Source organism: Emydura macquarii, unplaced genomic scaffold (genome assembly GCF_026122565.2).
Source record: "Emydura macquarii macquarii isolate MOO-44397 ecotype Brisbane River unplaced genomic scaffold, CSIRO-AGI_Emac_v2 contig_1897, whole genome shotgun sequence".
Lineage (NCBI taxonomy): Eukaryota > Metazoa > Chordata > Testudines > Chelidae > Emydura > Emydura macquarii.
The window spans coordinates 946,633-970,484 of record NW_027132034.1 but is presented as its reverse complement, the minus strand read 5'-3'; the positions used below and the strand labels follow the sequence as shown (position 1 = coordinate 970,484).

Here is a 23,852-nt window from a genome sequence, read left to right as displayed (position 1 = left end):
GATTTAGCTGTTTCTGAGTGTTGCTATCTTTCCAGAGGTTCTTTTTAAAATATTCCCAGACAAATTCTACATTTAGATGGGGTTTGAAGCTGAGAATACGTATCAGTAGTTTAGGGGAAAATACATTATAGGCATGTTGTAATTATCCCAAATTCAAGCAGAGGAAGGATGATCAAGTGGTTAGGATGGTAGCCTGGGATTTGGAAGATCCAAATGCAATTTCTTGCTCTGCCACAGACTTCCCATATGATCTTAGGCAAGTCACTTAATCTTTCTGTGTTCCAACTTCCTATCTGTAAAATAGGGATAATAAAATGTCCCTATTCTCAGGGATGGTGTGAGGATAAATTGAAAAGCAACTGTGAAGTACTCAGGCCTAAATCTATTGGAAGTTAGGAGTCTAAATACCTTGAAGATCTGGGCCTGAGAGAGTAACAGGGGACATATAGGTACTTTTAAAGAGAAGCATTATAAACTCAGGATCTTCAGAATTAGTGTCTAATCAAAATAATCACCACTCTGTTGAAAGCTAGAGTTTCTGAGCTAATTGGTGGATTGGTGGAAAATAGTTAGCTGTTAATTCAGAAGGACAGCAAATAATTTTGCAGAAAACAGTTTGATGCAGAGTTCAGAAAGTGAAGAGGGTCCCACTGCTTTTTCTCCATTAAAATTTAGTTCACTTCACTGAGTACTATGGCAGTTGCCTCAGCAGTACTATGTACTTGTTGGGAACAGAACATTTACAAAATGAAAAGCAATCACATGAACAAAGTTCTAATTGTTTGCCACTGTCATTCAACCTGTCAAGAAAATGAAAACCTTCATTATGTACAGCTGTGTGGCATTGCATCTGAAATAACTCATGAAATGGTATGAATGTGCTGGCAAGGTTTGCAGTTGCCTAATGTTTGCTTTGTTTTCTGTGTTTGTTTGTGGTTTGGAAAAAAAGCCTTTGTATATTTTGTACTCTACTTGGATTTTTTATATATTAGACTCTTCTGCTGTCAGAACAGCCATAGAGAATCAGCTTACAACAGGCTTTCATGCCTAGAATTTCATTTTCTAATTTTGGCTACAAAAATGGGAAGGCAAATCTGTTTTATGGTAATTGATATGACAAGATGGAAAGAAGTTCAACACATAAAGGATTACTGGGTTCCTGCCTTTCATATGGCTCGTCTGTGGAGGGTTATAGAAGGGAAAAAGAAGCTCCTGCAAAGGAAGTTATCTTGGGGAGGGATGTGCCCTCTTTTCTACTCTCCCAGCTGGCTGAAGCTACGAAGGCCTTGGCTGGTTATTATTACCCAGTAGTTTGAATTGACTTGTTCTGGTTTTGAGTCTGTATTTTGGAACTAAAGCAAGCTCTGAAGAAAGAGACATGCAAAGATCTGTATTTGGGACTTTATTTTTTCTTCCTCGGTCGGTGAGTCCTGTATTACCAACCTTAAGTGTTTAACAACCATGAGTTAGGCCCCCCGGAGTTTTGAGGTTTAAAAATAATGATAATTTTTGGGGGGGGGGGGGGGAGGTTATTTGCCTTCTTGTTTCTGAGCTTTTCGGTCCCACTCTGATCATGTTTTCAAGCTTTTCCTTGCAACCACAAGGGCTATAAACTTACTTTATTAAAGAAATGAAACCTGAGATTTTCACATAATCCCTTGACTCCAGGAGTTGGGGCTTTAAGCAAAACAACAAATATTGCAAGAGTCTGCAAACTGGCATCCATTGGGGCTGAGAAGAGCACTAGCCACATCCTTAATTTTATGAAAACAGGGATGTGGATTTCCTGAGATGCTTAATTAGCATAGATGGAAGAACTGTTGGGAACACCTATCTCTATTTAAAAAATTCTTCCAGAGGTATTTTCAGTTTTTTTATGTGGGCACAATATTGGTTGACAGACAGATTTATATATAATTGTTACACTAATATGCGATATTATATTGCTGATGCCTCATAAAACTGTTACTTGCTTGGGGAAACAGGAGGTTTTTACAGTATGCAGATTGGAAGCTGAGATTCACAGAACTTTATCACATCCTTCTTTAATGGTGGGAAGAAAGCGGGGCTGTTTATTTCATTAGGGTTAAGATGGTATGAGCAGGTCTCATCTATTGGTCCAATTCCTCATGGAAGGATTGGCTGCATTGGCCTTACAATAGTTTCATTCTTGGGAATGGCAGACTGATGGCTTTGTACATTATTTTGTGACTCTTACTACAACTGCAGCCTTTATTTCTATCTGTTACAAATGATTAATGTAACTGTCTTGGGGCATTAATCTCAAAAACAATAACCATAGAATTTGGTCATATTTTTCACAATCATGTCTCATTCTCATAGAGGAAAATATTCCAGGAGCCAAAAAACTAAATTTCCCTTTGGCAAAGATGAGGAAATGTGCACAATGCTAGATTCACATTAACTGAGATCAAATACATGAAATATCTTTATAAGCAATATTATCACTATGTTGTGCAGACAAGTAACCATGGCCAATATTTTCAAAAATAGGAACCAAAAGTCCATGTTTAGGCACCTTAGTGCCTTGATTTTCCAGTGTGCTAGCATCCAGCAACTCCCACTGAATCCTGCCTCAGGGATAAGGACGGGGACCAGATGACCTCCTAATTTTTTTCCATTTGTCTAATGTCTATGAATCTGTTTATGTGGATTATTTGATTATAGTAGCTCATGTGTCCAAGTGCTGATGACAGCATCAGTTGTGTGATATGATGTTTCCACCTGAAGCTCTATACATTTTCTTTTCCAAACTACAGAATAGTGATATATTTCCATTCTTGGTATCAGTCTCAAATCTCATATGAACGCAGTGAGAATTGTCGGCAAAGTGTGCTAATATCCCACAAAAGTATGCCACTATACGTCAGCTGCCTGTCATTTGCAACAACTGCAGATGATAGTCACTGTAAAATATTAACTGATAATGCACCTTATGTCCTCTCCTTTTAAGGGATTACACTGTTATATATGGACAGGTAAAAGAAATCCCATAGAGATACATGTGCCCTCGCTGTTACATGTACTCAGTTTTGTGACCATAGTATTTCAGACTGGTTGTTTTAACTAAGTCCAAGACATACACGTACCTAATCACCAAGGTAGGGAATAAAAAGGAAAGAGGCATTGTCTTTACATTGCCAGCACCGTTAGAAGTACATTGCTGGGATTTGGCTGCAAAATGCCTGTTAAAGTTGATAGGAGTTGCAAAGCTAAACCTTCTGGATTGTTTTGAACATTTATCCCTGATTAGATATAAAATTATATAAAGAGCTTTATTGTCTAAGTGAAAGTATCCTGCTGGGCTACGTTATTGGACCTTGGCCTGCTCTGAGTGACATTGATGTAGCAGTGGAGTAACTCCATCCTCAGCTCGTGTAAATCATAGTTCCGTTGACTTCAGTGAAGCTGCACTAATTACATCAGATGAGGATCTGGCCCAGTGTATTTATACCAACCACTTGGTGTGAATGAAGAATTAAGCTCATTTTGTTTAAATTGGCTGATAAATTGCCAGAATCCATATCTATTATTGTATAATGCTATAAATGTGCGTTCCTTGCCTGGAGGATATTTAAATCTAAAGGTACAAGATCTTTACCCATGGAATTCCCATTATGAGCGTGGAGGTTTTGCAGCACTGGGCACTAAATTAGAGATAATGCTACAACGGGTGATGATTAACAAAGCTTGGGGTATGACCTTTAAAAATGTGCTCTTTAAAAATTCAGCATTTCACAAGTCACTTCACTGTAAATGTTACAGAATGATTCATCAGTTTGTAGATGTAGCTAATTTAGAAAGGTCAATTTTCCATTTGGATACTAATCAGGAAGTCTACGGGAAAATAAAGTCAAATTTCTGTAGAGATGCCTAATACACCTATTGTGTACTTTGTTTTGTTTCCCCCCTCTGTAGTTAACTAGAGATACATTTGATAGAAATATGGTTTATATTTGGGTTTATTTATTTGGATTTTTATTACTCTGCTTTAAAAGAGTTCGCCTCCGATGCTCTGGGACCCTTGACAATATTGTTAAAAATAAACTAATAATAAAGACACATCAATTATAATACGTATTGCAATACTGCCTAGGTGTCTCAGGCCTGCACTAGGATTCCATTGTGCTAGGTGCTGTACAAACACCCAAAAATGGTCCCTGCCCTAAAGAAATAACTGCAGATCAAATCAAATAATCCAGCAATAACATAAATATAACAAAACTCAGCCTCCTTGCACAAACCTTCTACCTAGCCTGCCCTAACATCCGTCTCCTCATAGGCCATGGAGAAAAGGTGAGTTTTGCTACATGTCATAGGCGGTGAATATAATAGGCTTGGTGAGGCTAAGCCTCTGCAAACAGCCGCTGCTGGAAGCTTCCGCTCCGCCTCTCTGCCCTGCCCACACTCCACCCCAGACCCTGCTCCTGCTCGGCCCCCTCCCCTGTGGCTTCCCCACCTCTGGGGAGGGAGCCGAACAGAAGTGGGGCCTGGGGTGAAGCAGGGGTGGAATGAGGGTGGAATTTCAGGGGGAAGGGATGGAGCAGGGGATGGGAGCACATCTGAGCACCACTGGTGCCCCCCGACACAGTCTCCCCAAAGGCAGGAGTCACGTGTTGCCCATTCTGCATGCCTTCCAGATTAACAAACTCAACTTTGCAAAGGCCCAGGAATCCAGGACCCTAATGGAGAACACCCTACCAGCCACTCCTGTTCTCTCACAGTGATGGGTCTTTGGCTCTGGCCACTCCACTGCAGCAGCGTATCACAGGGAAAGAAGCAGTCTCTTATTTAGATAGGTAAGCCCTATGCCTCTGCAGGCTCTAAAGAGACGGCTGGCTGTTCATACAAACATAGATCTTATAAATCCATATTAACAGTGTCATGTTTTAAATAGCATTTAAAATAAAATATATTGTAAATTGCACTGTGAAAACAGAAGCCCACTGGTGTTAAATATCATCTATCAGTGAAAGCAGGCATTTCTTAACTGCCTGATGCTAGGGAGGTGTGTCAAGTCGTGCATTGCTGTTACGGCTCTGCCCTCTTGTGGTTTGCAAGGTTTTTAGATTCTCTAGCTCCAGAGTTAATCAATGTTCAATAACATGCTGCCAACGACTAGCTGCAACAAAGAGCAATTCCATCTGCCACAAACAAGATCATAGACTTAGATGACAACCAGAAGCAATTACCCAAACAATGCATAAAAGAATAGTATCCCTGACAGCTAGATACGAGCTCGGATCAAACCGGAGTATCAACGGGTTCCTGGAACTTTGGTTTCAGGGCAGTGCAAGGGCTACAGTTATGACCAATCCCAAGGGCCTCCTCCTCCCCTTACACACTCAGACAGGGGCCAGCCACAATCTGGTGCTAAGCATGCATCAAAAGAGCATGAGTAACTTATACAGAGCTTTCCCAGGGGGATGTGATGCAGTACTTACTGTAAATCAGTCATTTTAAAGAAGAGTGCTTGAGCCAGGAAGTTTGAGGTGTTTGGCTCAAGCATCCCACTTTTGGTCCATCTCTTGTTTACAGGTCAGTAGTCAGGCGAATCTACAGATGCTAGTGACAGGACTTGAGTCCCTCGCTTATGCCAGTGTAAATCAATCCAGTGTAAATCCAATGAAATACACTTGTTTGCCCTGGTGTAGAACTGGGCCCTATTCTTGGGCCTTGATGGGGACCTAGAATGACTAAATGTTAAAGTTCCCCCAAGCCAATGGCTTATTGGGCTGAGGCAGTTAAGGCATGTCAGTTTCACAGGCAATGGTATATAAGGAAGTGATGTGGCCAGCATTATGTCTGACCACATTTGCCTGCTCTAACAGATAGGCCACCTCCAGTTCACCCAGCTGGTCTATCAGTGTGAGATTAAGTGAGAACTCAAACCCATAACTTTCAGGATTATAACCGATTGCCTTAACCACGCAGGCCTGGTCTACCCTGCCTTGCTGGGTTGATGAGAGATATGCTAGTTATGTAACATAACGAGTGTATTTCATCTCAATGTACTTATGTCTACAGAGCATGGCATCTTCACGACACTACATCGATGGGAGAGCATCTCCCGTCAACGCTACCTTCTGCCTTTCTGGGAGGGGTACTAACTGAGTCAACCTAAGAGTGCTCTCCCATTGGCTGAGCGGGTCTACACAGACCCACTCAGTTGATGCCGCTGCATCAATGCCTGCTGCTGTGGAAGTGTAGACATGCCCTAAAGGTGGCTGATGTGATATCTTTGCACTCCTGTGATCCTTGGAGCTTCTGAGGCCTGTGTAGGCCCTTTTGTGAGTCAGAAAAGCCTTCAAGCTGGCAGCCTTCAAGAAACTCTTACCCCAGCAGGGAAAGCCAGAGTGCAGCAGAATTGACATCCATGGCACAGCTGAGATGCACCCAGGGCCTCACTCCAAAGAAGTCACAGCTGCCTGGATAGGGCTCCTTTACAGTTCCTCTATACCACTGGAGTGGCACAAAGGGACCATCTTGGAGCCAAAGCTCTGACTAACTGCATAAATGAGATCAGCATCTGGTCCATGGATCCTGAGCTTTGTTCCAGAATAAGATATACAAGGAAGTAAACACTATGAGCTAAAACGAGAATAGAAGATCAATGTTTATTAGTTCAGAGTGCCTGCCATTTTATCTCTGTTTCTATTATTATGTTTGCTCTCTGGACTTGTCGGTTGTCTTCAAACTTCCTTTTACATTTATAATTGAATTTAGAACTCCTGAAAAGTATCACATTGACAGCCTTGAGACTAAAGTTCTCCATTAATCTACAGATTAGGTACAGCATGAGTTGTACAAGCTTTCCATTACCGGCTGCCTCAAACTATTCTAGAAAAAGTCTTGTGTAGGAGAAAGAGACTAGACGGTTTGTAGTTTGTTGTTATGATCCTTGTTCACAGATAGTTAATGTAACTCAGTAGGATTCATCTGCAGCATTACAAAAAGACACCATTTTAGATGATCATCAGAGTTTGGGTTTTCACAATGAGAATAAATTTACCTTGCTCTTGACTTTAATCTTGGAGATCTGTTATTCTTCTCATCCTGAGAAATTGTCTATTAAAACTTCACTTCTAAAATGATGCAGAAATCAAGTTGTATTGTGCTGGAGAATAAAGTGACCCGGGCTGTGTACTCATATTTTAGTATTCCAACTGAATTCTAACCTTATGTAGAAACAATGAACACCTTTAATTTATATTTTATGTATACTGTGCAAACAGGCTAGCCAATAGCTTTGGGGAATTTTCTACAGTCTCTTTTCTGATCAGAATGCTACAGCACCATTTATTCAGCAAATATGCCCTCTTCTGGCTCTTAGTTAGATTTGGTTGAATATTATGACCTAAATAATTCATTTGACGAAGTTTAAAATATTTTTCCTATTAAAGTATTTGCCCAGCTTTAAAACTAAGCTCATAAATCAACAATATATGTGTGAATAACTCATTTGACAACATCTGTAATATTTTAAACTTAAATTACTTGACAAATATTTTTAATTCTCAGTAAAGTGTGCCTGAAACAATATTAACAATTCTTGTTTACTACAGTGATGATAATGTGTTTAACATAGGCAACCTTAATAAATGACAAATTGTGGTTCCCAGTTGGTCACTCTAGCTTAGCTAGTAAGTACCCATGAATTGTCAGTGAAAGCTAAGCTAAGGAAGCTCTAGTTAGAACAAATGTAATAATGAAATCTGTGATAGCTATACTGCAGTAGAGAAGTGTTTGATTTAACCCATTGCCACCTGTTTTTGTTGTACTAGATGCTGCAGAAATGAGAGGGGGAAGAGAAATAACAGATGCCAACACCCTCCCAGAGCTGATGGGCCTGTATTCCCTTTCAACTCAAAATAAGCAACAGATCCAAAATTTGTATTGTGGCCCTCTTACAGACTCTTGTCCTGACTGGCATCTATCAGCCAGGGACTCACTGAAGGAAACCAATGGCAATGTAAAGTAAATAACAAACGGTTTATTAAAGAATAGCACAGAACCAGAGATACCTGGAGCCCAAAAGAGATGGCAGTTATGGGCAATAACAAAGAAACCAGAAATCTCTAACTTACGCCTCTTGGGCTACTTACAGGTGAGGTGAACACACGAAGGTCAGGCGGACATGAAAGGACTCAGGCATTGGAGGGAACAGGAGCAAACATGAATCAACGAGGACAGGAACCAGCTGGAATGGACTCAATGCAGGGACAGGAACCAGCTACAACAGGAGCAGAAATGATGAATAGGTAAGTCTTGATCTTAATCCAGTGTAACAGGGAGAACACACGCAGCTGTCTGTGGGCTGCCACCTGGGAGGACTGCACCGCTCAGGAGGTTTCCAAAAGTCTTAAATCTGACTGCTCTGACCGATCTGACCAATCAGAGAGCTTCCCTCTCCCACCTTTTGCACACTGCACGCTGTTTTGTGCATGGCACTCAGATGTTTCCACATGGCACTAGAGTCAGATGCACATGGTACCTAACTTTTGCACACGGCACCCTAAAGAATTCAAATGCCCTATGTTATGGCCCACCCAAAATAGATAGGCCTATATTAGAGATTGCCAATCTAAATTTGATGGTCAATCAGGGCTTATTAGGAGTTATTATTAGAGTCAGGTAACATACAGCTGTTTAAAGAAGTGGCTAACAGACTGCAGGGGATACCCAGAGCTGTGAGCCGCTGTTATCTCTCTGCTGCAGCAAGAGTGAGTTTTGCTGGCGATTCAGCTGGGTGTCAGCTCCCTGCCACACCAGTCTATCTCACCAGCAACCTCCTCAAGGCTCTCCTGCCCCCAACCTCATCCAGCAGGTAAGAATCAGTGCACTGCAGCCTCTGAACTCCTCAGAGATGTTTCTGTGCAATGCATAGCCCCTTCCACTGTGCATTCACAGAAGATATTAAGTTTGCCGATCTGTTAAAGGGTCAGTACATCACAGTTTATCAACGTGACTGTGGTGAATACACGTTGCCCTTCAGACGTAGCCCTGAATTGGTTTATAGTAAAAGTAAAACAAGTTTAATAGCACAAGAGCATGGATTTAGTGATACCAAGTAAAAGAGTTAAAGACAGAGATGGTTAAATGCAAATAAAAGTGAAAACACGCATCTAAAAGGCTAAAACTTGATTTGGCAAGATACAGTCTTTGTTCAAGATGGTTTCTCTCACATTATGGCACCTTCTCAGGAGAAGCCGAAGGGAGGAGTGGTGATTCAGGGAAGTGGCAGATTACTACCCATCCACGCTCCCACACTGGCTCACATGCCTGACTGGAGCTCCTGAGGTGAGCAGCTATTGCTTCATGCCTTACAGGGCTGTGGCCTATGTCATGCTGGGTAGATGCGGGGGAGAGCATTTGTTATATTGTTTGACATCAAGATGTCAAAATCATAATAATTCATGTGAGATACGCCATGTCAGGTACTGTTGGAAAGGTTATAATATGCTAAGTCAGATGATAATACTTATGTTTAGGTGTAATATGTGAAATGGAAGTTATAGATATATTTGAGATATCTGTATTTCAAATTGTGCTGCCTAGGCAACACCCCAGATAGGATGGCGGCAGAACAATAGACTGCTTAATGGCCCATTAAGATACTCACGGATGCAAGGGGCACAGGAAGACACTAAAGGCATACCTGAAGAGTTACCAGGATTGGCCCATGTGATTCTGGACTCCATTTTAGTTCTTGTAATATTCCACAAGACCGCATGGCCAAGGCCAGAGGGTATATAAGGCCAAGCCACAGAAACCATTTTGTCTTTGTTCCTGTCCAGCTGCAGACACAGACCTACCTCTGGATCTATTCATTTTGCAACTGAACCAAAGGACTTAGACCCATCCAGATGTTGGATGTATACCAGAGGAACTGTACAAGCCTGCAACTCCACAATTCTTCTAGAAACCTGATGTATATGGACTTTTAATCATCTGTATGTATGTGATTGCTCTAATCTTTTAATATTTCTCTCATGGTTTCTTTCTTTCTTTTTTCAATAAACCTTTTAGTTTTAGTTCCTAAAGGATTGGCTGGCAGTTTGGTATTTTAGGTAAGATCCAGACTTATATTGAACTGGTACTGTGGCTGACCCCTCGGGGTCAGAGGGAACCTTTTTAGTAAAGAGCATAGAATTTAAATAACTGGTCTCTTTACTGGACCTAGTGCTGATTTGGGAACCAGAAGCTGAAATGCAGTAAATGGGGCTGTGTGTATTTGTGTACTGGCTTCTGTGGGGATTCAGAAGTGCAGTTTGTGGCTGGTTGGGAGGCCTGACTTCAGTGTCACCCACCAGTGCTGGGAGAATCTGCTCGCCGTTTGCAGCCTGCCCTGACCCTGGCATTTTCAGGTGGCTACCCTGGGCATGGGATGGGTCACAGCCTACACTCTATGAAACTGGTCATTACCATTTGAAGTGCTGGGAATGGGTGGGCTTAGATGTGCCCAAAACTAAAGACCCTCCTCCTCAATTAAGGGGACAGAATGATTGGGTCCAGGCATCAACTGAATATGAGGAACAACAAATGAAAAAACAGGGTCCGGGGTGAGGTCAGAGGTAAAGAATCAGGGATCCAGAAGGGGACTCTGATCAGAGAATCTCAGACAGCACCCACTGCTCCTCAAAGGCATCTAAGGAGTCAGTGGCCACCACCCAGAGGAATGCTGCCTAGAGGTGTGAATGGACAATGGAAGGGAAATAGGCAGCATAGTCACAGAGCATCCCTCCATCCAACTTCCTCCTCCTTGTATGATGGATGGCCATCTTGGCCAATGTCAGGAGGAGACTGACGAGGAAGTCCCACGACTTTGTGGGGCCACTGATGGGATGTGCCAGGATCAGCAAATGTAGGGAAAATGCCGGCAGAATCTCACTAAGAGGTTCTTAAGCAGCTGGAAGAGGGACTGCAACCTGACACACTCTATTTAGATGTGGGCCAGGGTCTCCCTCTTGCCTCAAAAGCGACAGGTGTGGTGGGGGAGTTTGTGGACCACACCAATCTCCATGGAGATGCTGCCAGCTGATATTCCCAGCAGGCTGTGGGACCAGAATGGAGTGCAGACTGGCCCACTGGAGTTCCTCATCCTCCTTAGGTGAGAACAGGTCCTGCCACTTGGTGTCAGGGCAGGACATGAGGGCGAGGAAGTGAATAGTGCAGAACATGAGTGTGTACAGATGTTTCCTGGGTGTGGTTCGGAGGTGGACCAGCTGCCTGGTGGTCAGCCAACTGAGGTTGCATGTTGGGGGTGGCTGGGGAAGTTGCAGGGAAGGGGCCTGATGATGACTTCTGGAGGGCCAGAAGTGAGAAGCAGACAGGGAGCATCCTCCTACAGGACCTGCTCGAGGAAAGTGAGAGAAGCGGGAGGAAAGGTTGCCTCACGTCCTGGAGCATGCGACAGGGGAAGCATGGGGTGCACAGTCCCATGCACTGGCTAAGCATCCAGTTCATAGTTCAGAAGGTTTCTGAATGGAACTGGCCAGTGCAGAGGGGATGGTACATAGCAGAGAGTAGCCCCTGCACTCTGGAGATTGCAAAAGCTTTCCTGGTGGCTGGCCCCTGTTTTGACAATGCAAGATGAAAGGTGGGAAACAGTTTCTTGCACTCTCCTCCACCACCCTTACACACTGGTGGAATGGCCAGCCACACTATCCTGCCCTTAATTTTATCTTCACTTGAAAAGGGAAGAAAATTCCAGTGCAGCCCAAATGGGAAAGGAAAACACTCACTGGTAAATTGAATGTTTTCTTTTCAAGCTTCTGAGTGGATTTTTTGCAAGCAGGATGTGGAGAATTAAAAATAAAACATTCATATTATATATTATAAATCACCTCACAATAATCACCCCTTTGGAGTAATGTTTGCATTGTTGTTTGAAACTTGCATCTTGTCAGGTTCACAATCCTTTACCCTTTAAATACTTATTCTTAATACTAATAGTAGGAGCTTGATACAGGGCTCTTCACCTTTTGGTCGCTGATATGAATCTGGACAGGTTATTTGGTGCTGACCAAAAATATTTACTATCTGATCATCAGTGTGGAGTGATCTACATGAATTAAATTAGGATCCCCCTGCAATTCCTACTGTCCTATCTGTAGAGCCGGGCAAGAAATTAATCAGGTTAAATCAAGACCATTTTCGGTTTACTGATTATTCACTACCAAGTTAAGATTTTTACTAATTATATTGCTAGTTGCAATTATTTGACAAACCTTCTGTGCAACCACAGTTTAGCCTGTTGATTGGTTTGGAACTGGCCACTATCAGTATTTGCTGTTCACAATTCACACTGTCATTGGGCCCCTAGGTCACGCTGTGCATCTGTTCCCTGATTCGTGACACAAGCTTTATAAATAGGAGGCGTACCTAAATAAATCACAGAGAATGGAGGAGCTTTATAGGGAAAGAGAGATCACAGGAGGCAGGTGGCCTCGAGAATTTTAGGACATATTAAATCTTTTCCTGACCTCTCTTGAAATAGGCTGTGTGTGTGGAGCCCAGATTTGCAAGTTCCTTGCAGCTTGCATGAATGAGAGACAAAAAAGATAAAATCCAGATTGTACTGGCCAGATACAAGGCTTCATATTAAGCTTTATCATGTCACCATCAAGTATTTGTGCATGAACATAAACCTAATTGGAAATTTGTGGCTTATCTAGTTTATTTAATTGCCTAAGTAGCAGGACTAGACGGGAAATCAGGGAACAACTGTGCATTCCCTCACCCCCTAAATGACAACACACATTTTTCATGTCTGCCATGCGCATGGATTAAATACACTGGCCTCCATTTTATGTCACACTATTATTCAGCAATCATTCACCACATGCATTCATTTTATGTATGTACGCAGTGCTATTTGCAAAGGGGAAAATTCATTCTATCTAGCCATATGTGCATCCAACCACATCTCAGATTTCCGTGTGCACATCTGATAAACACATGCCTCCAAATGCTGAAAAATCAAGCCCCAGATTCTTGCCTTGGATTTCTTCTTATGCTTGCTTTCCTCTTCCATTTTGATCTGAGTCAGCTTTGTGTCAGGAGTCTGCAGCTACTTGCCATACTTTTACCACTGGACACCATTGGCATCTTATGTTTCCCAAGTCTTTTGCTTTAGCCTCCACCTCTAGGTTTCAGCCTGCACATGTGGCTGAAGACTATATTTGTTATTGCTTTCTAGAAATACGATCCCACGTTGAAGGAAATCTCCATCCATTAGTAAAAACTGATATAAATCTGCTGTGGAATTTCACTAATACTTCTTCATCCTCTCTCTCTAATTCCCTGGTACTCGAGAGAGAACCAATTATTTTTTCAACAGCTCTCTTCAATGTCAATACTTTGAAAAGCGTTTCCTGTTGAGATACTCTGTGTTGTTTGTTTTCCAACCTGCTGCTCCTACTCCCGCTCTCCCTGAGTTTTCGTTAACCTTCTTTTCCTAATCCACCTATTTCTCCAAGTTGAGTCAGTACTAACTAAACGAGACCCTTCTGTTTTCCAGAGATGATCAGAAGGATATAAAACTAGAACGGGTGCTGAGGAGTTATATCACTACACTATTTTACTGATAGGATTGGTTAAATAATGTTACCTGTTTGGTAAACCTTATAATATCGCTATGCGTTGGGCTAAACATTGTTATTGATCAGGTGTGGCTGCCGCCTTTCAGCCAGGATAAATGTAAAGAACGCTTTGTTCTCAAGAGGCTGAAACAGTAGCAGTTGCATGCAAATATCACAGGTACATGGAAATGCTGAGTAGAAGCTGAATGATGTTACACCAGGGTTTTAAAATGCAAGGGCTCAGACTTTGATTAGTAGAACTGTTTTGTGTGTGTGTTTGCATGCATGTGCACCAGAGAGATACAGGGCAAGCTGGAACACAACAGACTGGAAACCACAGAGGCACAGCCTGGAGAAGCATTGTCTATGATCCTGAAAGAAGCTAGAGAGGGAGCTTATGGGTCTGGTGCTGGCTAAAAAGGCTTGGTGCAGTAAGTAAAAAAGCTATCCTGTTTTTGTTGATGTTGTTCTTTTTTATTCCTCCTGTGTTCAGAGAAGCAAAACTTTATCCATTCCTTGTAATTAAATAAGGTTGCATCAGATAAAATTCTACACTTCATTAGCAATTTCTCCTGATAACTGGAACAACCTACACAGCCCCAAACTTTGACTAACCACTTGGATCAAAAAGGGGTACCAATATATCAAAAAACCTAAAAACCTTACATAATAGTGTTGGCAAGTCTGGACTGTGTAATACACTATTGCATTAGCAGATGAATATTCCATGGCCATACCCAAAAGAAAGCAAATAAAAAAAATATAGAGGAAAGGGCAAATTTTGGCCAGTCAGAATGTTTTTCCATTGGAAAAATAGCATTTTGTCAAAATCTAAACATTTTGCTGAAATACATTGATTTCAATGAAAATCTTGAAAAAACATGGAAAAAGCATTTATATAAGGTCGAAATGCCCCATATCAATTTTTTCTGAAAGGAATGTTTCAATTTTCTGTTTCAAAACAACTTGTTATTTCAATTTTTTTTTATTTCATGGGATATCAGAATATAAAATTAAAAATAAAAATCTGAATGAAATGTTTTCATTTCATTGGAACAAAACATTTCGATGGACCTAAAACAATTATTTTCCAGAATTTTGTTTTGTGGGAAATGTCAATAGTTTTTTGTTTTCATTCCAAATTGGGACAAAAACAAATGCTGAAATGTTGGAATTTCCTGTGACGTAAATTCCAAGTTTTGATCACCTCTAAATATTTAATCATGTAGCAGGAAATGAATTTACCAGCTAGTTGGAAAGTAGTAGCTGATGCTATATTAACTTTTAGAACCAAATTCTAAGGACATGTCTGCACTATGGGCACTATAACATCACAGCTATAGCACAGCAACTATGCCAAGGATGCCATGAAGTGGTCAGAGATGCAGTTTCCTTGGGAATTGTAGAAAAGGGCAACAGATGCCCTGTAGAAATGAGTTTATTACATAGGCAGAGCAGTGCAAACACAGAACACTGTGACCCCATTAAAGACACATTTATGGTTTATTCATTTCTTCTGCAATCATTGTTGCAAAGAGCCTCTTTGTTTTAATTTTGCAGCAACCAATTGCACACGTTTATGGATGTTTATGCCATGTGGAAGACTCTCCTTATTTTCTGTTGAAAATTGTGATCAGGGAGACAGGGAAGGAAGATGAAACCAATTAAAAAACATTTTGGGGGCTGTTTTAGTATTTTGTAGGAAAATAATGACAGGATTGTTCAACCACTCTACACAGAATGACTAACACATTCTCCTCTTCGAATACATTTTGCTCTAAGGTCTAAACCTAAGTTTTTCCTTATTTTTTCTCAGGCAAAAAAACCCATTAACTTTCAGCCAGAGTCTACCAAGTAAAGACTGAGGCAAGACCTCATGATCTGACCCATCGTGCGTTTACAATAGATAACACAAACAAGAGCACAACTTTATGGACATGTCTAATTTTTTTCATCCTCATCATGTCCCTTGGCTACATTTATATTTTAATAGTAGATAAAGAAGAAATCGGGGCGGCTTTGAGAAACATTTAAGAAAGGGAGGTGTTGGTCAACATGCCTTGAATCTGGTAGAATACAGTTAGAGAACAGCAGTTACCAGTCCACTCTTATCTCAGTTAAGCAGGCCACCTGAGGTGAAGTCTATGGAGCTACTTACACGAGCAAGGCCTACAAAACTGGTCCTTAAGCATTCTGTCACAGTAAGTACTGACTGGTCGGGAAACTTAGATGCAGACTCTCAGTGCTTGACAAATCTACCCATATTTAATTTACCCAGAAAATGAAGAAGTAAAGATTACTTCTCTGATTTTGTTGCCGACTAGACATTCCTCTGTATTTCTAAGTGAAAAGTAACTCTGCTTTCCTTGTTGGTGTTTCCTCAGTCTAAAGGGTGACGAAAATCACACACACTTTTGTTTATATTTACTCTTTTGCCAATAAATGTGGACTGAATGTTTTTCCACTGCTGCTGTTGCAGCTACTGTTTTTTCAGATCCTCTGACAAAATTATACTGATTTTTCTCGGTGTTTGCAGACAGTTTTAGACTCTCGAAACTTTATTACCTGGAACACACAACCAAAAACTGAGATGGAAGTGGAGGGTGATGAGCCCTGGATTGCTTTGATTGCAAGCAATTGCACAGTGTGGAGATTTGGATTTAAAAAAAAAACAACTTTAAAATTTTTGCTTCCAGTTCTGCCAAGCTCATATTCTGCTTAGATTCAGTACTTCAAACATTGTGCCAGCTTAAGGTCAGATCATTTGTCAATGTGGCTGCTGTGACATCTCCTTAGTTTTCAAATTAGCTTTTCCAAGCCAGCTTGCTCAGTTTTTCTCTGCTTTTGTCAAGACCAAGGTCTGTTGAAAAACAGCAGATAATTAAACATACATATATTATTCATGGAAACGTTTGGGTTTTTTATCTCCATATAAAATATTAGAGCCTTTTTTCCAAGTATTCTCCACCCATTTTTCCTTACTTCTACCATCCTTATGAATCTGTGTCATGATGAACATCCTTCAGGCTAAGGAGGGAGACATTAACATCACACAATAAACCTGCTAGACGCATAATTTTGTAGTTACATAAGTTACTTCTTGTCATAAGCACCAAGGGCATTTTTTCTACTGCAAGATATCAAAGTCAAGTATTGAATTTGAATTTTCCTGCCTGGTTGAAAGTTGTGCAAGTGCCAAATAGTTAGGTCATCTTGGGAAGCGCTTTTGTTAAGCAGTACTCACTACATGTAATGGTTTTCTATTTACAGTCACTTAGCAAATGTGACAGAAGGAAGCTATCGTTGACTGAAGAGTTGATAGGACTGTCCAATAACAAGGAAAAGCAGCAAAATTATCTTTGTTATGCGCTACCCAGGCTCAAAATCCTGCTGTTCAAAACAATGCACAACCATTTCTTTTAATAATGTTATATGGATCTAGGTAGAGGTAGAATGGAACAATAACAGAGATATTGGGAGTGATGGAGCTGTGCAGAGCCTTGAAAGCAATGAAAAGGAGCTTGAAATTTATGCCTTAGGAATGGGAAAGCCAATGATGGGATGGATCTAAATGAGGATGACGAGGTGACGATATCAGAATCTTTTTTTTCCAATACTATCTTAACAGTGATCCCCACTGACATTAATAAGTGCGATGCCATAAAATCCCCACACACCACTTGGCAAATTTAAGGATAATTGTTCACTCTAATTATTAGTGTAATCTAATTAGAGATGTGCAGCTGAATTTAAATTGTGTGCTTATAGTCAGAAAGTACCTGTAAAAACCAGCATTTTCAGATTCAAAATACCCTGGCCCTCTTCCTTCCCATGTATCTTTGGGTCAAATTTGTTTATTTTGCAGACAAAAGACAGTTTTCACTTTTATTATTAAAGCTGCAGAGATAATAGAACTAGCCAGTATGTGAAAGAATGAGGTGAATTCCATTCTGCCTCATGCACTATTAACAAAATTATCAGCTAAATTCTAAATGCAGTTCCTTGAACTGGTGATGAATGCGGAAGGTTTACTGCTGGATTTTCAGATCTCAGGCTGAGGAGCTGATTCTGATCACACTTGCAGAGGTATAATTCTCCTGGCTTCAGTGGAGATTCTCCTGATTTACACCAGCCCAAATGAGGAGGGTGAGGTCCTGAATTTGCAGCACGGGCACTTAAGAAAATAGTGCCAGCTTCACCTTTCACTTATAACAGCATAAATCTGAAGTAACTTCAATGTAACACTCATATAAGTGAGAAGATAAAATAGGTCAAAAGTTTGCGGGGATGTTATGTATAAATTGAGCATACTGATGTGAAAATCATTGTCATTTAGATTCCCATGATGTCAGAGATAATTTTCAGAATAGAACTACTTTTTCAGAAACTTGGTTAAATAGTACTGCATTTCATTATTAAGCTAACATTAAAGGTCAGGTCAGGTCAGGTCAGGTCAGGTTTGTCCATATATCTGTTGAGCAATGTATGCCAAAAAATCATCATCAATGTATGCCAAGAAACAGCCGGCAAACAGATTTCAACAGCATTGGCCTCTTTACTGTGAACCATTGTAGATGCCAGTATTTTAATTAACTCATACAATGATCAGATCAACAGTTAAAGATGACTTCTATGCCTCTCACAATATCTTACCTTTTATTTTTGGACTGTAATTATAGTTGCTATACACCAGTCTCCACAAAGTAGAAATAATATCAAGTTAGTTACTCTGGGTTTATAGACGCATAAATGAGAAAAGAATTTGACCCCTATTTGCTGATTAGAGCTCTGGTCTACACTTACAATTTAGATTGACGAAGCTACATCCCTCAGGGGTGCGAAAAATTCATATACCCCGAGTGCCATAGTTAAGCCAACCTAACCGTGAGTGTAGACACAGCTAGGTAAAGGGAAGAATTTTCTGTTGAACTAGCTACCACCACTCATGGAGGTTGATTACTTACATCAACGATAAACCCCTTTTATCTCTGTAGAAAGCATCTATACTATGGTGCTACAGTGCCGGCACCCCATTCAGATTGCAAGCCTCTAATCATCCTCTTTTCTTGGAGCAGGAAGCAGTGTTCCTCTCTCTCTCTATCCAGACTGTAAATTTAGGCTGCAATTCTTCCTCCCTTCTTCACTGTGATCATCTTAGCAAGTCTGACTTTAGTTCAGCATCTGCTGTGTTCTTTCAGGGGCAATAAGGGGGTTAACCAGTGAATAGCCAGCCTTCATAAAGCATAATAGTATTTATTCAGAACAAAAGCATTACAGAGAAAACATAAAACAATGAACAGCTTACTCACACACTTACCGGGTAATACCTGTCTACTACTAGGGCCTGTGGAGGACTCATAGTCCTTAAACCCTTTCAGCAGGGTCTCCCATGCAGTCTCATGTCAGTTCTTCCATTGGGTGAGAATGATCTCTTCCCTGTGACAATCTGGCCATTTCATACTGTTCTCAGTTCTTGGTTTGGTAGCTGCTTTTAACCATTTCAAACCATGCTGTTTCCCTTAGGGATGTGAGTGTGTGTTTACACACACTTGTTTACCAACATAGAGATTTATTTTAATTACCACTAGCACCTTTAGTTCCTTCAGGAAACACTGGTAACTCTCCTGTAGCCTGCACAGATACGCACAATACTTATGAAGTTGATACAATGGTCACTGAATATTTCATGATGCAGTAGCTCAAGTCACAGGTTAACAGCTCATTTACGCTTATGTGACTCCTCCCCCCTCCTTCCCCAGTCACTACACTGATTTTTGTGTTTCTAGAAAGAAATGAACCCCCTCACACCAGAGTCTGACTTTTGAGCCACTATTTATAATAATGATGTGGGAAAATGTAATGTCTGTGAACCATTCCCCTTTCTATGCACTGGTAAATAGACACTTTTCCCATCCTCCTTCCCACATACAAGGAGAAGAGAACTATTTTCAAAGGCTGCATTGTCAGTGTTTCAGAAGACCACCTTGAATACCTGGCTGCAGTACTGTGGGAGATTTATGGAGATCAAACAGTCCTTGGCAGGATTCCCGATTCATATCAAATGACTATCAGATGCTATTGAGAACCAATGCTTTGTAGAGGGCAGGGGTTAATGTACCTTCTGAGAAAATCTGATTGACATGCTCTTGTTTTACATTAGACTAGGATAGTCAGAATAAAATTCTGTGGCACAAAGACTTGAATTCAGGGGTAGTCAATTATTTTTTTGTCAAGGCCCACATTTCTTGGTCAAGGTATAGTCAAGGTCCAGGTCAAGAGAAACATTGTTCACACCGCAAGTGCCTCTGTTCAACAAACACATACAATGCTGTGTAATAGACCCAGGGTCTATTGCTTATATTTTTAAGGCATTATATGAAAAATAAACTCAAACTGCTGTATAACCTAAAAATAACCTCCAAGAAAGATGTAATGAATTGGAGACTTTTAGAAAGTACATAGGTAAAATGTCAAATAGATGCAAATATTAGCATTAAAACACTTTCAGACAACTTTTAAGTTTTGAATTTGTTTTGAGTTTATGAAGAGTGTTAACTTTTGATTTTCTCAAAATTATTGTAGGTATATAACCACCTAATGCCCTCCCCCACCACCACCCAGTTTCCCTTCCCTATCCCCCAATTGGCCACCAGTTTCCCACCTGTCCCATCCAGAGAGGAGGATGACCATATTTCCCTAAACTGAAAAAGGGATGTGCGGGGCTGGCCAAAGCCACCTGGCATCACCGCTTGCCCCATCAAATGTTCCTCCATGCCCCCAATTGAGCCAAGTAGCAGAGATGATGGCAGGAGGAGGAGGAATCGGTATGGGTTGTGATCTGGGCAGCCAAGCAGGGTGGGAGTATTTCTGAGCTTGGAGCCAGGAGGTGAAGCTATTAGACTATGATCCAGCTAGTGGTGTGATGCCCCTTTGGCGGCTGGGATAGCAGAGGGGCAGGAAGGGGGCTCCAGGTAGACGGAGGGACCAAGAAGACTCCAGATAGCAGCCATGGGGATGTGGGGGGAGGCTGGGATGTGGCAGAAGTGGGTGACTGGAGGTGGACTGGGAAGAGAAAGAGGCCATTTGGTACAATTGGGACTGGAAAGAGCTCTGAGGATTGGCCCCAAGGACAGGGGGCGGGGAGGACAGAAGGCTGGAGTGGGGAGCTCCGGAGACCACTTGGGGATGGGGGCACGAAGCCCTGGCACAAGCAGATGCTGCAGGACCCGGTCGGGCACTTACCAGCCGAGTTGCCTGGTATGGCCCAGAGCCCATGAGTCATAGCTCCATGACCCAGCCAGCCTCGCCGTCTCCACAGAAAGCAAAGAAGAATTTGAATTAGGGCCCTGTTGGGGGTAGGCACCCCACATCCCCCTTTGGGAGGCCTGATTTCCCAGGGCTGTGTAGCAGTATGGCCTGATGGCCAAAGTCCAAATCACTGCCAGGGGAGTGGGGCAGTATTGGCTGACGGCCAGAGTTAGTAGCTGCCCTGGGGTCAGGACTATGTGTAAGCAGTCAATAGCTATGGCAGGGGTTGGCGCACCTCTGAAGCCTGATGCTCAGGTAGGGGTTTGCTGTCACCCCAAGGGGAGTGGCAGGGGGAGTAGGGGGACGTGGGCCCACTTGACTCCAGCACGTCCCAGCCCAGGGCCCTGTCTGTGATGGGGAAGGTCAGCACCCTGGTCAGCAGGGATCCTACCACAATGCACTGACTGGTCTCAGACAACTCTTGCATTGTCTCCCTGGGCTACTTCCTACCCTGCCTCCTGATGCGGTGGCCTGGGTCTTGAAGGGCCTTTGGGTTCCCCAATGTTGGTAGCTCCCTGGACATCTGGCTCTCGGTAGTCAGTCATGGGTGACCAGTCTCTGTTTGGGTCTCCAGTTCCCTCAGCTAGTGGCTTCAGCATCTCCCTGCTTGGAGCCTCCGCCAAGCATCCTTCCTCCTCAGTGGTCAACTCTGCATGAGTTCAGCTGCTCTCTTTTATACTGAGGCACTAGTTGGAGCATGCCCAGAATGGTCTAAGGGGCAGGACTTCCTCCAGCCATAATATAGGTTCAATGCCCTTGTTTCTAGTGCAGGGTATGCACACCCTGTCACACAGTCCCCCTTAAGAAGGTCCCCCTGTGCTTCCCTCACCCTGGAGAAGAAGTCCACATTAGCATGTGCCTTACCGGGGTGGTGGAACACACAGAAGTCATACGGTTGGAGGGAGAGGTACCATCGCATGATCCAAGGGTTAGTGTCCTTCATGCTGCTCAGCCACCTAAGGGGTCATGGTCCATCACCAATTGAAAGGTATTCCCAAGCAGATAATATCGCAGGGTGTCGATGCCAGGGATTCTTTTTTATGGTCAAGTAGTTGAGCTCCCTTGGGAACAGCTTGTGGCTAATGTATAAGATGGATTGCTCTTCCCCATTGACCTCCTGTGACAGGACAGCCCTGAGCCTGACTCCTGAGGCATCCGTTTGTAGGATGAACTCCTTCGTAAAGTCCAGGTAGCTGAGGATGGGTTCTTGAACCAGTCGATGCTTTAGGTCTGGAAGTCTGTCTCATAGTTGGTGGACCACCGCACCTGTTGTGGTTGCAAGTTTTTGGTGAGGTCTGTGATGGGGGCAGTGAGCAATGCTAATGGGCATGAAATAGCGGTAATATCCCACTAAGCCTAGGAATTGCCACACTTGTCTTTTCGTTGTTGGAACTGGAGTGTCCTTCAGGGCTTGAACCTTGTCAACCAGGGGTTGCAATTTGTCCCCCCACCCCCTCCACTATTTACCCCAGGTAGGTCACCTCCACTTGACCAAGGTGGCTTTTTGCGGGGTTGGCCATGAGTCCAGCATCTCTCAGGGCCTGGAGTACCATGGAGAGGTGTTCAAGGTAATCTTCCCAGCTGTTATTATAGACCACAATATCACCTCTGTAAGCTGCTGTGTACTGATCATGGTGTTGTAGTAGCTTATTCATCAGGCACTGGAATGTGGCGGCTTCCCCGTGCAAGCTGAACAGCATGGTGACAAACCGGAACAGGCCATATGGTGTGGGGAAGGCTGTTTTCTCACAAGAAATCGGCAACAAGGGTATTTGCCCATACCCTTTCATTAGATCTAGGGTTGACAGATATCTAGCTCCACCAAGCATCTGTAGAAGTTTTTGACATGCGGCATTGGGTACTCTTTGAACCGGGAGATGGTGTTGACCTTGTGGAAGTCGATGCAAAATCTTAGGGTGCTGTCTGGTTTTGGGACTAATATGATCAGGCTTCACCACTTGCTCTGGTAATCTTCTACGACTCCCATCTTAAACATCCTAATTAATTCCTGCTGGGTGGTGGCCCACATTTTTTGGGGGGAAGGGTCTGTGGTTGTTGCGTATTGTCTGTTCTGAGGGAGTAGCGATGTGGTGACTCATGATCGTGGTCCGCCCTGGTTGCACTGACGGGACGTCAGAGAAATCCTGTACAAGTAGCTGCAACCATTCCCGCTGGGTGTCATCTAATCTATCTCCCACCAACATCGGCCTCAGTTCCTGTGGCTTCCCAGATAAAGGCCCTAGTTCGGGTTCTGGGGCACTGGGGTGATGAATAAAGCTTCTCTAGCCTTCCATGCTTTCAGAATGTTTACATGGTATATCTGGACTTCCTTGCGACACCCCAGTAGCTTGATCTCATAGTCGACTGGTCCCACATGCCGGGCCACTTCAAATGGACCCTGCCACTTGGCCAAAAGCTTTGACTCAGTGGAAGGTAACAAGAGGAGGATCCTATCGCCTGGCTTAAAACTGCATATCTTAGTTCCTTGGTTGTACTGATACTCTTGGGTCATTTGGGCCAGTAACAAGTTCTTCTGTGCGAACATCCCCAAGACCCAGAGGTGCTCACGGAGTGGTAGAACATATTGGGTGGTTCCACGAACCCGTGTCTCCTATTCTTCCCAGTCCTCCTTCAGGAGGTCAAGGATACTTCGTGGTTGTCTCCCATACAAGAGTTTGAAGGGTGAGAAACCCTTTGAGCCTTGGGGCACCTCCCGTATGGTGAAGCGAGTCCCAATGTCTCAGGTCGTCTTCTACGAACTTGCACAGCATCAACTTCATCGTCCCATTGAAATGCTCAATGAGTCACCGGTCTGCGGGTGGTATACCGATGTGCAGAGGATCCAGATGCGCAGAAGGTAATAGTTGGAGCATGCCCTGCATGGTCTAAGGCGTGGGACTTCCTCTGCCCACAATGTAGATTTAACTCCCTTGTCTCTAG

General features: G+C 42.7%; 1 long non-coding RNA gene across 1 annotated transcript; it reads left to right on the top strand.

Moving 5' to 3' along the window:
• The first annotated feature begins 1,198 nt into the window (after positions 1 to 1,198).
• LOC137159777 (uncharacterized) lies at positions 1,199 to 9,951 on the top strand. Its single transcript, XR_010921733.1, has 3 exons — positions 1,199 to 1,423; positions 8,129 to 8,282; positions 9,819 to 9,951. It is a non-coding gene; the product is annotated as an uncharacterized lncRNA (long non-coding RNA).
• The last annotated feature ends 13,901 nt before the right edge of the window (positions 9,952 to 23,852 follow it).